At 42.1% G+C, this 15757-nt stretch overlaps 1 pseudogene; it reads left to right on the forward strand.

Annotated features, from left to right (window-relative positions):
* The window catches only part of LOC142000014 (protein GPR107-like), an 18485-nt pseudogene continuing 2728 nt past the window's right edge, over positions 1-15757 (forward strand).

Consider the following 15757-nt stretch of genomic DNA (forward strand, 5'->3'; position numbering starts at 1 on the left):
ATGGAAAAACTTGCTCAGCTGCTACCTTGTACAGGTGTGTGGATAACAGACTTCAACTTTCCAGAGCTGGCACTACAACACCTAACTTTATTCTTTAAAGAGTCACTCTAAATTTTAAAATAATTGTTGTAAACTATTTTTACCAGTATTACTAGCAATGCTTTAGATTATTAAAAGTGAAAAAGGTAAACATTCGATTTGATTCTCACTATTGATGCTCTTTGTATTATTTTCCATTTGGAAAATGAAAATCAGTGAAGTTAGTTTCATGTTGTTTATAGTCAGTTTCAATTTAAAACATTATAAAAAACCCAAAACTCCTTAACAAAGGAGCAGAAAAACCCTTATGTATTATTTTAAAGGAATTTTTAAAAAATCAATTCCTGAAGGAGCAATTTTAAAATTCCTTTAAAAATAACCCAAGGTGGTTTTCCTTCTCCCTTTTTGTTGCATATAATAGTCTTTTCAGGTTTAGCTTTAGAGACCCAATTACTAATTTAAAAAAATGCAAAACACAGATTCCAAAGCCAGAAGGAACCATTTGATCATCTAGTCTGACCTCCTGTAAACCTACTAAATCTCTAGTCTTGCAATGAGCTCTGTACAGGCTATAGAATCTTCTTATAGAGGGGGAAACAGTGAAACTAACTATACAAAAAGTGATAACAAATGCACAAATTAAAACTGAAAGCAGAGAAAGTAATTTATATCTTTAATCCTATTCATTGACAATCATCCTAGGTGTCACCTATAACTCTGAGAGATACAAACTGATCAGACAGAAAAGTGATTTTCAAGTGACAGTGTCGCTTTAATACTTACTGTCTAAATATCAAGCCTCTCTTGTAATCAATCCTCATAGTGTGACACCTAAAAAAATATGCAAAACTCACAACTAGGTTAAAAGTTTAAAAACAAAACAAAAACTATATATTTACTTCAGATGTTTGATACGCAAAGTCTAAAGAGAGATACGAACATCATCTGAGATCAGAGTTACACTAACACCTATTCTTGAACATAGAGGGATTCTTTTTTCTGGCATCTTTATTGGGTTCTAATCTTTTAGCGTCTGCAAGTGCAGTAGACTGTGCAATACTGTGAGTTTTTTTGTCTCTAGACCTAAAACCATCTGCAGTATCAGTCCAGCTGCAAAGAGGTTAGGCTTAGCAAGATGATCAATTGACCAGTCCAATAATGTCAACTGCCTTGTCAACTGATCACCTGTTATTAGACTAGTCAAATACACCAGCAAGAATGTCCTGATGTAGGCACCAGCCTTTTTTTTTTTTTTTTTTTAAACTGTAGCGTGGTGCCATTCTTTCATTTTTTAGAATTTAATTTCATAGTGTTTTGCATGTATCTGAGATTATAATTGGGAATAAGTATCTGAAGGTTAAGCTTACTGAAGATCATAAAGTCCTACTTTTTAAACAACATAATGCTTTAAAACACTGACCGTTTTTGACATTTGACCAATGCTTGACCAGTCAATTCACCAATTATTTTTGGACTGGTCAAATGCCCAATCCTAAGGGAGGGGAGGGGTAGGGACTGTGTGTTTAAAAAAATAAAGGTAAGAGCAGAAATCCTTAGTAAATGAAGTGTGAAAAGCCAAGAGGTTTGGTGTTAAATTTCTAGAGGAAACAGAGTAGACACCACACCAAGGTCCTGAAAGCTTCTGACAGAGGCAAACACCATGCCACACTGAAGTCAGCATCAGATCATTCAACCCTCCTTAAAATACATTGAGAAGTGGGCAGGAATGTCCCCCCAGGTGGGAAATTATTAATGTAGGAACAATACAGTAACGGTTTGAGAGAGGAAAAAACTCCCCTTTCTCTGGCAGTCCCTCCCTCCTAGCCAGCTTTCTCTCCACCTCACTCCCTCCTTCAGGCTTTCCATACTCTATACATCTGTCCATTCAAGTCTTTCAACCGCACTCCCCCGGCCCCCCCAACCTCACTCCCCCGCTCCCTCGTTCACCCCCAACCCCCCCCAGCCCCACTCCCCCGCCCCCTCGTTCACCCTTCCAGTCCCCCTCAGCCTCACCCCCCCCAACCCCCCTCAGCCTCACGCCCCCGCATTCACCCCCCTCAGCCTCACGCCCCCGCATTCACCCCCAGACCCCCTCCCCCGCCTCGTCGTTCACCGCCCGCCCCCTCGTTCACCCCCAGCCCCTCAACCGCCCCCTCGTCGGCCCCGCGCCCAACCGCTCCCTGGTCCCCCAACCTCACTCCCCCGCCCCCCTTCGCTCTCTCCTCCCCAGCCGCCGGCTCCCCTCCTTGACCTCAGCATGGCCACCCCCGAGCACATGACCTCCCCTTTTGACCTCGGGGCCGGAAGTGACGCCAGGTCGAAGCTGGCCATAGCTGTGCGGTGGGGAAGGCGCTGGCCCTGGGGCGCTGCTGTGGCTGGGAGCGAGCCGCGTGCATCGCCTCGGCCTGCAGGTAAGACCTGGGCGGAGGGGCTGGGCGCGCTCAGCCCCGGCCCTCTTCCCCGCTGGCTCCCTTTGGCGCTGTCGTCTCTGTGTGGGCCCGGCCCTCGTCCTCCCTTTCTCTGGGTCCGGCCCCTTCTTCTGGGCTCTTTCCCTGTTTTCCTCTTGGGCCCCCGCCGGCCTGGGCGCCCTGTTCCCCCGCCCCCCCTGCTGGCGCGTTGGCTTCCCTCCGAAGCTGCCTTGCGCGCCTCTAAAGCAGCTCTTCTCAAAGTGTGGGTCGGGACCCCATTGTAATGGGGTCGCCAGGGCTGGCTTAGACTTGCTGAGGTATGGGGCTGAAGCCCAAGGGTAGCGGGGTTCGGGTAGCAGTCCCCCTACCTAGCGCTGAAGCCCGGGCTTTGCCCCCTCCCTCCCCTCCAGGGCAATGGGGCTTGGCGGGCTCAGGCTTCTGTCCCCCCTCACTGGGGTCGTCAGTTACTGGGAGTGGACTATGTCCACCCTGACTGAATTGGCCTTGTCAACCCTGGATCTCCACTTTTAAGGTAACTCCCTTTTCTTCATGTGCCAATATCTTTATGCCTGCATCTGTAATTTTCACTCCATCCATGTGAAGAAATGGGTTTTTTACTCACCGGAGCTTATGCCCAAATAAATCTGTTAGTCTTTAAGGTGCCACCAGACTCCTCCTTGTTTTTGTGAATACAGACTAACACAGCTACTCCTCTGGTACTTTTTGTTGTCAGAAGTGGGTCTGGGTGCAATGAAGATTGAGAACCCCTGCTCTAAAACGTCTAGCATATTTTTGGGTGCTATATTGATAAGTTTTATTATACTACAAGTCTCTTAAAAACAAAGACTATGGAAAGTCTATAGAACTTTTAGTAAGTTTAGCTGAATCTTCTTGTTTTATGATTGATCAATTTGTGTTGCTACTTTTCTGCTGATGGATCCTTGATATTTTCACTGTCTTCCCCTTGCTGGTGTCCAGCAATGCCTCCTTGTCTGTGAAACCATAATGTAGAAAATGCATATAAGCCTTATGATCCACTGTTTACTTAATGACAGGTTTCAGAGTAGCAGCAGTCTTAGTCTGTATTTGCAAAAAGAAAAGGAGTACTTGTGGCACCTTAGAGACTAATGTGCTTCAAGTGAGAGGTTGCTGCTGCTTATACTCTAGCAAATTGGATGGATGGGAGGAATGTGAAAAAATTCTGTACTGAATTTGTTGATCCTTGAGTTATGAGAGCACATGTCTGTTAAAAATGGTGGTTAAGAATTAAAGGTAAAAAAAACCCGTGAATACACTGCTTCTAAAAAAAAGCTGGGGAGGAGGGGTCAGCTTTCAATCTGAAAATTTTCATCACAGATGACAGTTCCTGATAGTTTAATTCCATAAATTTCTCTAAATAATGTTGAGAACATAAATGTATTATGATCTCTGTAGCCCAGAAAAGTAGCTAATGGATATTTAAGGTTGAGAATTTAATTCTGTAATTATCATATAAGGTGTCGACTCTGTCATTGAATTTTCCAACTTCTGTGTTATAGCTAGGAAGGGTGAACAAAAAAAATCTATACCAAAGCGGTGGTAGTCTTGAACTAATCTTTTTGTGAGGTTCTGGACTGGTTTTAAATCAGTGTGATGGCTCAAGTGGTCTTAAATATATTTAGAATGCCTGAAATCACATATTCAAACTCAGGGTGGTCTTAACCCTTTGCCTTTCATAGGGAGACAAATGGAGTGCTGTGGAGTCTATTTTAAGGACTTGCATGAAAGATGCAAAGACTAACAACCCATCTGAGCATCCGATGAAGTGAGCTGTAGCTCACGAAAGCTTATGCTCAGATAAATTTGTTAGTCTCTAAGGTGCCACAAGTACTCCTTTTCTTTTCACAGAATATATCCTCCCTGGTCTGCTTCTTTCTTCACCTGAGCAGAGTGTGGAGGGGACACCTCTCAAGGCCACCATGCCAGGGGCTGCTGATTAAAACAGACTTACAGTCACCACAGAGAAAAACTCATAAATACCTTTTTAATAAGAAATGCTAATTGCCAGTTTAGCTTTGGAGCACTGCCCTGCAGCTCAAGCCAGGATGAATATAGCCTGTTGAGTGGGATATGGTGGTGGGGGTCTGTTGCATGAAAGGTTTAGAAACCTGGGTGCCCCCAGGCATGAGTATAGGGAAGATGCAGTGAATATTGCCAATGTTTTCACAGGCAGTGGTGGGTTTTGGCTGTTATCTCACTCCTGAGGGTGACAAAGGCACAGAGAACCTGTCTGTTGCTACCATCCTGAAGCCACCTGGGCCTGTAAGCTTCTAGCCAGTTCATAGCTATGATGCCAGTGGAACTCATTGCAGAGTGGCGTGAGACTCGTCGCAGAGCAGTGTGAGAGAGTCTCCTGTTGTTGAGACTGCCATCCCTAGAAATGTTTGGGAGAGGCTGCACAGTATCTGTGTGAAACTCTGATCAAGATTGCACAAGAGGATAAAAAGGACATCTCCACGCTGATAAACAATATACTCTGCATGATTCTGCCTGCCTCACCCACCATGCCAAAAAATGGAAAAGCAGATACTCCCTCTACCTCTGCCTTTTGCCCCTATCCAAGCACAGGACGCTGATGTGATGGGGATTGTGTAATTTGGACCAGAATACTATTCTTTTTAAATTTATTTGCTAACATTGTGCAAGTATCATGAGCAATCAAAAATCAATGTCTTTGTTCTCTTAACTTGTGGAGCCATTTTTTTTTAAATGGGAGTAGGGAAAGGAGGCTTCGGGCAACAAAAAGGTAAGAAATGCTTATAAGGAATAATGCATGTACGCACTTACCCATGCTCCCTTTCCCTTCATCAGTGGGCTCATCTGTGCTCACCTGGCAGGAATGGTTTGACTCCAGTGGAGTTTCAAACAGCTCCTGACTCGCTGCATGGTCTGCCCCTGCCCCTGCCCCTGAGAGAGGGGGTTTCTCCTCCCTGCTGTGCACTGCAGGGGTTTTGGCATGAGGCTCCTGCAGAGTGTCCACAGTAGAATGTAGGGTGCTGTCCACGTCAAGTATGGCTTGCAGTTTGTTGTAGAAGCAACAGATCACTGAGGGTAGCTCCAGGTTTGTTACTGGCCTCCCTCACCTTGTGGCATGCCTGCTGAAGTTCTTTTAGTACGCAGATACCTGAATGTTGTGCTATCCAAAATGCAACTATTGGAGGGCCATCTATCAGTAACCATAACAAATCTCTTACATGAAGGCTTGAAAAACTCACTGGCCCTTGGCAAGTAGGAAGCTTTCCTTAGTGATAAAAGGAAACTAAGTCATAATTTTCTGCAGGGCTTGAACATGAATTTTTAAAAGTTTCTTACAAATGTTTAGCATTTTAAGCTATTGCATTATTGCCTTCCTGAGCATTGTTGCCTGGGCTCATGCTCACAGGCTTCTCAAGCAGCAGTAGAGTTAAACTGACAAGACACTGGTTAGTTGCACTACCCATCTGAAAGCCGTAAATCCAGAAGACTCCTGTCTTCAGAAAGCTGTGAGCAGCAACCAAGCACTAGACCAGTTTCTCCTGGATACTAGTCTGTTGTTCTCTTCCTCATGTCCCAGACTTTCAAACTGACCCCTGGCCAGTAGTTATCCTAATAGCTGTTGGCTGTGCCCCCTCACCTCACTCCAAGCCCAGCATCTCAAAATGCTGGGTGATATGGCATTATGTCCTCAGTAGTGCAATGAAAATAAAGTATTTGCTTCTATAATACAAATGAGCTTATTTCAAATTTTGTGTTATTACACAGGCATCATGTGATCTTTAGAACAGGGAAAACTAATTAAAACTAAGAGTGAGAGTTTACAACCCAAAAGATAGGAAATTCTTAGTTAAATGCACACTAATCACCCTTAAAGTATTTGCAGCAGTAAGAATGTTCTTATATTTAAAGGGGGGCTGGAGGGAGTGAATCACTCCAAAGCCAATCCCCATGCTATCAATTACACTATTATTTTTTAAAAAGGAGTACTTGTGGCACCTTAGAGACTAACACATTTATTTGAGCATAAGCTTTAGTGAGCTACAGCTCACTTCATTGGTTGCATTCTGTGGAAAATACAGTGGGGAGATTTAACGGCTGCTACTCTGAAAACTATTATTTTAAGGCAGCAGGCTTTGTGGGAGGCTGATGTTAAGCGTTATAGTTCTTATCTAAAAAAAAACAGGAGTACTTGTGGCACCTTAGAGACTAACATATTTATTTGAGCATAAGGTTTCGTGGGCTACAGCCCGATGAAGTGAGCTGTAGCCCACGAAAGCTTATGTTCAAATAAATGTTAGTCGCTAAGGTGCCACAAGTACTCCTGTTCTTTTTGTAGATACAGACTAACACGGCTGCTACTCTGAAAACAGTTCTTACCTAGGCACTGACTCGCTGTCTCTGGGTAAGTCACTTATCCTCTCTGCCTGTTTCCCGAACAGTAAAATGGAGTACTGATATAACCTCGCAGGAATGTTGTGAGAACTGACAATGACTTCCCATTGAAGGAAAAGAAAGGTGCTTAAAAATCAAGCTTACAATGTTTATATAGGGATTTGACAAAATGCATGCTGGAAGTGCAGCATCTCCACTTTTACATTGTGGCTTCCAACTTTTAATCAAACACCTAGCTCATACGTTAACTGTATCACGAGAAATCCCTTGTAAAATGTTTCTGCTACTGGCTCTTCACTTGTAACTAACTACACCAGATCTGTTTGCCAAATTAAAGGCCACACCTCGTGAGTGAATATTTGACATTATGCTTCCTGAAACAAACTGCTGACAACAGAGTTGGTTAAAAGAACCCACATACTTGTGATGGCACAATAGTTAACACACTGGAGCAAAGAGTGTTCCTTCTGTTATAACTTTTTGTTTGCTTTTAGAGAGAGATTATTTTGTTTCTCATCCTTCAGTAAGAGGGTCATTTTTATAAGTTTATTTATGAAGTATCTTTTCTCTTTGAAGATACAAAGAAATGTTTTGCCATTTAAAGGGTAGTCCATACAAGTAAGATTCACTTGGGGAAACTCTCTCCTTGGGAGTGCATGCTGTCTGCGATTTTAATATTTTGTGCAGAATGTTTCAGAGAAGGTTAGAAACTTGGCGAGGGGTGGGTGGGGGGAGTGGGAGTCTGAACTTAAAACAACAACACGCATATGGAAAGGATTTTCAAAGCTGTCCCAGAATAACTTTTTCAGCATTTCCTTTAATTAAAAAGATGGTGATGTCTTCATGGAGCTCCCCTCAGGCCTTATCTGCACTTCTGATCTTCCTGTACTATGAAACACTTCTCATTATTAGCTTTTAAACTACTTCAGCTTGTATAGTGGTATTGCCCTGTGTGGACAAGCCATCACTTTTTTAATTTATTTTTTTTAACATGACAGAAAAATCCACTAGCTTTTGACAAGTCCTTAAAACTGTGTTTTAGGTGTCTGGCACAACATTGGGACCTTAAATTTGTTCAAATTGTTTCATGGTATGGGAAAAACCTGTTGTAAAGGTCCCATCTACATACTTGTCAGCAAGTGATCAACTTTGATGAAGAGTAAGGCTAAAATAATTAGTCTCCCCTCTGAAATCACTGGAAGCTTTCCTGCTAACAAAATTGTACAGAAATTCTATATTGCTGTATTAAGAGTTTTTCTTAAATAGTCGTTAAATGAACAAATATATCTTACCTTACAGCAACTCTTCAATTTACTAACTCCCAAGAGAGAAAATATTCTGTTCTGTTTTACATCATGTTGTCTGGTTAGTAGCTTCCTGTTTAATTAGTTTTAAGATGCTAAAATTTTAATAAATTATTATTATATTGGAGACTTTCTCTAAACAATCTCAGATTTCCATTACTCATGTGGGATAACCTTCCAAAATCCATTATACAGCTTTTCTGCAAGTACTTCATGTATGAGTTACAATTATGGATGTTTGGTGATACCTCATTTGTCCATATCCCTTGTCACAGGTCAACATAACTTCTTATTTTGTCTGGAATTAAACAGTCTGCAACGTACAAGTCGCCTCCTTTATTGCAAATATAAGGACCAAATTCTGCTCTTGTTTATACTTCTGCAACCCCACTTTTGAAATGAAAGCAAAATTTGTTTGAGTCTTAAGAATCTTACTAGTGGGAGGCAAGATAAGTATTAACAACTTATAATCTTTAAACTGCTGATCTGGTATGTTCATGGGTGTTCTCCAAGCATATAATTTTTCTTATTAGAAATTAATGACCAAATGTGCCGTCTCTTCAAAAGATGAAAATCTGTCTCATGGATCTATAAACTGTGCAATTATCTAAAGCTGGGTAAAAGTCGGAGCAAAAAATATTTTGGCTGTAATGTATTAAACTTTTTTGACCATCTTTTTGTGAGGGGGTATGCATGTTAATGAAACATTGCTGATTAAGTATAGTTTAAGTTAAATTTATTTTCCAAACATCATTCATTCTTGGGCTACAAGCAAATGATTCTGTTTGCAAGTTAAATTATACATACTCTGTACAAGATAGAAGATTAAATATCACTGAAGTGTCCTGTCTCTTCTCCACATTCATTCCCCCCTTATCCAGACTGGTGCTTATACCAAGCGTGGGTAAACCATATCTGGCTGTATATTATCTAAACAGTATAGGTTTCCTGTTTGGATTAATAATCATTATATGGAGAGTAGTAGCAAATGAACCAGATAGATTCTTGTTTAAAGTGCAGAAGTATGACCCAGAAGCTAAAGAGAAAACACACTAAAATAATCTGTTAAAGAATGAACTGTGAAAATGTGCCATTAGTATCTTTCCTTCAGAGCACTGAAGGGGACCATCTTGTTATTCACAAAGTTAGCCTAATAATGGGGTTACCTCTTATTAGAACTAGTGTGCATATATGTATGTGATAATTATGCATAAGGGAGTATTTTAAATTGGGATCTCAAACAAGTTTAATAGAAATCAGAGATGGGGTCAGAGAAGAGAACCTGTTAGTGTGCTTTTTGGATCCCCTGCTCAGTTCTCCAATGCCTTGTCCAGGCTAGCTTTAGTTTGCCTGAGCAATGAGGGTTTCAGGAGTATTCTACTATCTAATACACCTTCGCTGTTAAACTGATGGAATTCAGCCTACATTTTTTTCTTTGCTCCTTTTCAACCCGTTATTCTTGGGGGTGGAGGCGAATATCTTCATCTTTAATCCTCATGCCCTTCATACACCTTTCAATTTCTTATTTAAAAATTGGACAAACAATACATGCTTCAAATTTTCCTCTTAAATTAGTCTTAGTTCTTGTTTCTCTGCTCTGACTGCCCTCCAGTTGTTGATTTTTCAAGGAGGGAGATGCCCCAGACTATGCAGAATTCTAGGTGTACCAATGCAAAATAATAGGGTTCTGACCTTCCTACTCCATGCTGTGGCATCCCTGAGTATAACACTTTAATGTTAATTGCCTTTCATCTGAATATCATGGTGTGCTTTAAAAGCCTTACCTGATTAAGCCTTCTTACCTTCGTTAGATCAGCAAGGGAAAAAGCGGATCACTTCCTCCACTGCTGAAACAGTTACTCTTGTAATTTAAGTCAGGAGGTGGAGAACACCACAACTAAAATTCCAAGGGGATTTTGTGTACACAGAATGTAATTACTGGAGGTGGAACTATGCTATTGGTGGAATTAATACAAATGTTCTTGAAGTGCAATGGAAATCTTCATGACCACAGATACCAAGCATCTCATTTTGTCTCACCGAAAAGATGGTATTCTCAGATGAGTGTCCATTAGCTATAAGATGAGGCCTTCATTGAGTTCTAGAAGGGAAAATGGCCACCTATTGAACTACCTACTCCACTCCTCCAGCACCTTAGGTTTTTGTCGGATCATCTAAGCATTGATCCAGCTTGACCTTGCTTAACATGTGAGATTTGACAGGATCACAGTATAATGTGGTATTTATAACACACCCAAATGAGAGCTGGGCTTGGGCCAGGGAAATGTATTTCAATCAGCTAAGTCCTTTCTAGTTCGCCACAACAGCTGCTTTCTAGAAAAGCAACCAGTATTGAAACAGTGACTGACTGTCTTGATCCCCCTACAACTTTATTTTGTGTTGCGATATTACACTAGGTAGTGGAGCCAAGGCAATAGCCTTCATTTGCATCTTTATCATGAATACAGCAGGGAAATACTGAAGAGAAATTCTTTAATATATTTGAAAAATATCGTGGCATTCAGATGATTTGAGAAGTTGTATTTGACCAGCTCTCATGAAGCAGTTGGTTGTATTCTGAAGGATGCCCAAAACTGACTTACATTTGGTTCATTGCAGTTTACCCAGAGTCTGTTTTCAATAACAACTTCCCTAAAGTGAAATGTCACTGTCTTCCCTCTCTTCTCCCCCCCACGCCCAATTCTTTAATTGGCAGACACCTGCCTTTGTAACTGTTATAACAATTGTCTGTTAAATCTCTTCCAGGATGATGTGAGGCAGAAAGTTCACCTTGGCACCTTTTGGCTGCTTCAAGAATGAGTTCATGATGGTCAATGTCAGCAACCTTTCAATGAAGGGACCTTGGAGCCTTGATGACAAGAGCAGCTCAGCAGTAAGTGACTTTGTATACTCATTGAGATCTTCCATGAACAGTCATGGAACGTAACAAGTATTGAGAGAAAGGAAGCTCCTGCCCTTCTTATCCTATTATAAAATAATCTCTCACTATATACAGCAGTACAGGAGCAGAGAAAGACACACTTTCTTTAGGAAAAGAGAATGGTCAGACTACTGGTGCCTTATCGAGCTCTGTGTGAAAGCCTATATTCACGCTTCCTGTAAAATTCTTTGAGCTGAATACTGTGACCCTTTGAGCGGGAGTTGCTTCTTAAGTTGTACAGCTATTAGCTTTTTTCCCCACTGCTGGCAGTTACAGTTCTCTTGCGGTTTAGGTGCCTCCAGTGTTGTTTTGCATGGATCTGGGTAAGCTACTGTAGCATCCTCTCTCCTTATGGAGAATCTCTAAATTGTCTGCTCTGCAATGATTATGTTGGGAAGTGGTGATCTCAGATTGCTTCCTAAACAGTCCTCCACTATGGATTTTGTAATGGTCCTCTGCACTGTTACTGTTCCTCTCAAGCACATTACAAAGCATAATTATTTGCTGCACTAGGCTGATAGGTTCACAATGGAAACAGTGGCTGCATCTGCATTCTGTAGTGACTCGTATGCCGTGTAGATTAATATCTAGGGAACTGTCACATTTTTTAAAATGACAGTGGACAAAATATGGTATAACTTTGTTAAAGGTGAAATGCTGGTTATAAAACACTATTTTTTTCCGCCTTTATTAGACTTATATGTTTCTTTAAATATGATGTTGACATCTGTTTACTGTAGAAGCAGTGAGTAATGAGGTCACAATAGACTGAAACCTGACTAGCATCAGTCTAGAACTTATTTGAGGCAGCTGAAAAAGAGTTGTTGGCTCACTTGGTTTAGGACTTGCTGTAGTTGAGTGTGTCTCCTTTAAAACCTATTGGTCTGAATTGAAGGCTAGTTTAAAGTTATAAAACACTGACTCAACATCCTTTTTTTTTTTTGTCTTTTCTTTCCTTTTTTCAGTTGAGAGAGATGAAGTATGAAGTTTCAAATTGGTATGGCTGAAAAATAACCATATCAATTTATATAACTTGGCAAATACTTTGGTATTGCTATAAAATTAATTAAGTTAGATGTGTATAATATCTGATTGCCTGGGTGGCTACTTGATATTTGGGGTTGGAGTATCTGTAGTTTGCATTAGAGCGACAGTGACTTCTTAATGTGTTTTCCTTAGGTGGGATTTGGTTTAGACCGAACAAAGAATGATGGACACTCCACTTGGCTGGTAAGATTGAAAGGATTGGATGTTCTCTGCCAGAGAAAACAGATCAGCCCCCACACAACTGATCTCATTGTCTGCAGTATTCCAAGAATTAATGGAGTAGAATGATCTATTAGCACAAAATATCCTGGATGGGAGTAGTTTGACACTAGAGCACCCCCCTGGGAATAGGGAGTGTCCCAGTTTTTTCAGCTCAAGAGCTCATTACACACCTGCTTTCCTAATATTGTAACTTGTGACATTTTGCCCTTGCATTATCAGGATGAAGAAGTGGGTTACTGTATCTTGAAAAAGAAATCGGAGCAGTATGTTTCTGTTGTTCTTCTACGCCTGGACTTTAGAAACAATGCCTGAGTGAACCTCAGAGAGCCTTCAACCCTGCCTTTTTTCTTTAGGTTATTCCCCCTGGTTATAATTCAGTCTAGCAAAATCTGTACAAGTTTTTTGAGTAGGGACGATTCATAGATTCCAAGGCTAGGAGGGACCATTGTGGTGGTGTTTATGTACTTTTGTGTCCCCGTGGATGCTCTGAAACTTGGTGCGTGTGTTTCACACACACAGAAAAGTCGATAAGTAAAAGTGGAATTGATCATGAACTCCGTGATCTAGAATCATAGAAATGCAGGACTGGAAGGGACTTCAAGAGGTCATCTAATCCAGTCCCCTGCGCTCAAGGCAGGACTACGTAATAGGTAATCCACCTCTGTCCCACTGCCAAAAGACCACTTAAAATTCTCTTCTCTGTCCTGGGCAGGAAGTAGTTTTGCTTAATGACTAGAGATGTAGAGACAGAATCAGGACTCTTGAGTTGCATTCTCAGCTCTGTCACTTGCTTAATGAATAAGCATGGTTATTTAAATTCTCTGTGCTCAATTTATCCCTTTTACAGATGAATAAATTATGTGCCTAATTCTGAGTGTTGTGGCTTAATTAATCAATGTTTGTAGTGCCCATTGAGATTAAATGCACTGTACCGTGTAAGCAATATTGGTCTCCCCTTTTCCCCAACCCCAAGTTCCCAGGCTATTGTCCTGCCCTTTAAAAGGACACTAACTTAAATCATATTATTACTTATTCCTGAGTGAAAACTTTTACCTATTCTAGTTGCAAGTAACACATGTGACTACTAAAACTGAAAAAGTTAGTGGAAGGGATTATCTCTGTTTCTGTTTCACTTTGTGTGTTTGACACAGTCTTTTAGGATCACTTTCACTGTGGTGTTGGTCACTTCCTGTGTCATGCACTAGCAGTTAGGTCATGGTCTTGGGCCTGTCCACTCCAAACAGTGGAGGAGCAGAAATCCCCTAATGGTGGGTTTCAGAGTAACAGCCGTGTTAGTCTGTATTCGCAAAAAGAAAAGGAGTACTTGTGGCACCTTAGAGACTAACCAATTTATTTGAGCATGAGCTTTCGTGAGCTACAGCTCACTTCATCGGATGCATACTGTGGAAATTGCAGAAGACATTATTATATACACAGACACCATGAACCAATACCTCCTCCCACCCCACTCTCCTGCTGGTAATAGCTTATCTAAAGTGATCATCAAGATGGGCCATTTCCAGCACAAATCCAGGTTTTCTCACCCTCCGCCCCCCCACAGACAAACTCACTCTCTTGCTGGTAATAGCCCATCCAAAGTGACCACTCTCTTCACAATGTGTATGATAATCAAGGTGGGCCATTTCCTGCAGAAATCCAGGTTCTCTCACCCCCCTCCAAAAGCCACACACACAAACTCACTCTCCTGCTGGTAATAGCCTATCAAAAGTGACCACTCTCCTTACAACGTGCATGAAAATCAAGGTGGGCCATTTCCAGCACAAATCCAGGTTTTCTCACCCCCACCCCCACCCCCACACAAACTCACTCTCCTGCTGGCAATAGCTCATCCAAACTGACCACTCTCCCCACAATGTGCATGACAATCAAGGTGGGCCATTTCCAGCACAAATCCAGGTTTAACCAGAAGGCTGGGGGGGGAGGAAAAAACAAGGGGAAATAGGCTACCTTGCATAATGACTTAGCCACTCCCAGTCTCTATTTAAGCCTAAATTAATAGTATCCAATTTGCAAATGAATTCCAATTCAGCAGTTTCTCGCTGGACTCTGGATTTGAAGTTTTTTTGTTGTAAGATAGCGACCTTCATGTCTCTGATTGCGTGACCAGAGAGATTGAAGTGTTCTCTGACTGGCTTATGGTTTTTTAAAAAGGGAATTCAGGGCCTACTATTCTTAAAGGGTGCTTACTAGAAACTTTTTTCTCTTTTCTTTGACTAAAAAACGTGAAGTAATTCAAAATGACAGTGTCTCTTTCTCTCATACCTTTTGGTGAACAATTTGTCTTCAATACATTTTAGTGGATAGTTCCCTCAGAACTGTCTATATTGAGTTGAATATTCTCTAGCCCAGTGGTTCTCAACTCTGGTCCACCGCTTGTTCAGGGAAAGCCCCTGGCACGCCGGGCCGGTTTGTTTGCCGGCCACGTCCGCAGGTTTGGCCGATCGCGGCTCCCACTGGCCACGGTTCGCTGCTCCAGGCCAATGGGGGCTGCGGGAAGGGCGGCCAGCACATCCCTTGGCCCGCGCCACTTTCTGCAGCCCCCATTGGCCTGGAGCGGCGAACCGCGGCCAGTGGGAGCCGCGATCGGCCGAACCTGCGGACGTGGCAGGTAAACGAGCCGGCCTGGTGTGCCAGAGGCTTTCCCTGAACAAGCGGTGGACCAGAGTTGAGAACCACTGCTCTAGCCCAAATAGTCTTTAAATGAATTTCAGTTCTTCTCTCTAGTTTTAGTTTAGCTGCTAGCCAGTTCCCTCATCTAGGGCCATCCTTTTTAGTGTGTAAAGAAGACTGTTCTCCTTATCCGACTCTACACAATATATGCTTATCAGCCTGCTTGTGAATGCTCCACTTGCCTTTATTGTGTAACAGAACCCTTTCATCTGTCTAGTGGGAATGTAGAGCCCTCTTCAGAAGCTGCTCCCTAGTTGCCTAAAATTTTCTTCATGACTGACAAGCCATTGTGTTGGCTACCAAGACTTCAGAACAAACCCGTGAGTCTCAGCGCACGTATGTGGGGAGCAACCAAAGTCCTAGCAGCCAAGGTAAGCCTGCCAAACCCAGTCAGACTGTACTGCTGCTGCCAGGATTTCTGGTCCAAGTGTGTGCAACAGTTTGTCATGGCTAGACTCCTTGAGCCATATGGGAAAAAACTCTTACTTTAACCTATTCATGATCTCTTTTTGGATACCTGTAACTTCCTGCATAGAAACATTACCAGCTGGTGTGTCATGTGACAGTTTGCATACTATTGTGGATAGAGCCCAGCACGGATAGAAAATTTGTATCCACATCCAATCCGCGATCCACAAAAATGGTCCATGGATATAAAATAGATATCCGTGGATTTGCAGGGCTTTTGTTCAGAGAGT

This window comes from Natator depressus, chromosome 16, assembly GCF_965152275.1.
Source record: "Natator depressus isolate rNatDep1 chromosome 16, rNatDep2.hap1, whole genome shotgun sequence".
NCBI classification, from domain to species: domain Eukaryota; kingdom Metazoa; phylum Chordata; order Testudines; family Cheloniidae; genus Natator; species Natator depressus.